Below are 1,277 nucleotides of genomic sequence, written 5' to 3'. Positions count from 1 at the left end.
CTAGCCAGGCCTCTTCTTTTAGCTTGTCACCCCCTTCCCTGATCCTATGCAGCCCACTGAAGTAGAGCACCTTTCCCATTTCTAGAGCCCTTCAGCAGTCTTTGCCCCTGTCCCCAGTCAGCAACCACCACCCCGCCACCCCCAACAGGCCTATGCTCCCTAACCCTCCAGGATTCCTTTGCTGAAGTAGATCCTGGGATATAAGCTCTGTATGAAGTTAGCTACACAAAAACAGAGAAGCAGGTATTTTTTAAATGGTTTTTATTTTTGAACAAACTACATGTTTAAAAACTTTTAAAAACATGTATATTTTATCTTAGAGCAGTTGGAATGTAGAAAGACTTTCCAAAATTAATCTCACTGAATTACAGAAAGTAAAGATTAAAATTTTCATAAGTTGTTGACTGTAAATCATTTCACTTTATATTCTTTTGGAAAATTCAAGGATATTAACAAGTCTCAAATAACAAAAGTATATTGTTCACTTTTGATGTAACAAAATAGAACAAAACTTTAATATTTTAAAGAATCTTTTTAGATATTTCTCTATCTCTAAGAAATAAGGAAAGTTGTTACATTCATATCTTTCACACTTCATACAAGATGATATAATAAGGTCAATCAAGTACTTGAATAAAGTCATAGCCTTTTATATCTCTAAGAATAAAGGAAACTTACTCGATTCAGATCTTCACCCCTTAGAGTAAGTAAATTACCTATCAATGTGTCTCTTTTTTCTTTATACTAGTTGTAAAGATAATGAAACGTATCAACTATTTGAATAAAGTCATATCTCTTCCTACCTTTAGTAAAGGAAATTAAGTTCAGATCTTTCACGTCTTAGAGTAAACCTTATCTAGCCTATCAGTTTATCTAAATTTACTTTCTCTATTTAACAGATTTACCTTACAAGTTTAACAAAGGCTGTTATTTAGAATTAGCAAACATGGGAGCAACTAAAATTAATTAGGAACCGCACAAGTTTTGATGAAAAAAAACAAAACAAAGTACTAGCGGATCTCTTGTTCATAACTTGAGACATCTCCTGAGTAGTCTAGCTTAAGTAAAAAGCAAACCATGACAATCTTTCCTCCCAAAACTCAGCAAAAGGCCTTCACAAGGCATTTTGATCACATAAACTCCAATTTTGTCTAAGTAATCCAAGATATTCATAGGAAAACCTGAAGACTCCCCGAGCTAGTCTACTAGATTTATTTTTCCCAGAACACATGAAACTTAACATTTCCTTTTTTTCTTTTTTTTTTTTTTTTTTTTTT

The sequence above is a fragment of the Hylobates moloch genome, unplaced genomic scaffold, assembly GCF_009828535.3.
Source record: "Hylobates moloch isolate HMO894 unplaced genomic scaffold, HMol_V3 SCAFFOLD_7, whole genome shotgun sequence".
NCBI classification, from domain to species: Eukaryota; Metazoa; Chordata; class Mammalia; order Primates; family Hylobatidae; genus Hylobates; species Hylobates moloch.
This window is presented reverse-complemented; position numbering follows the sequence as displayed.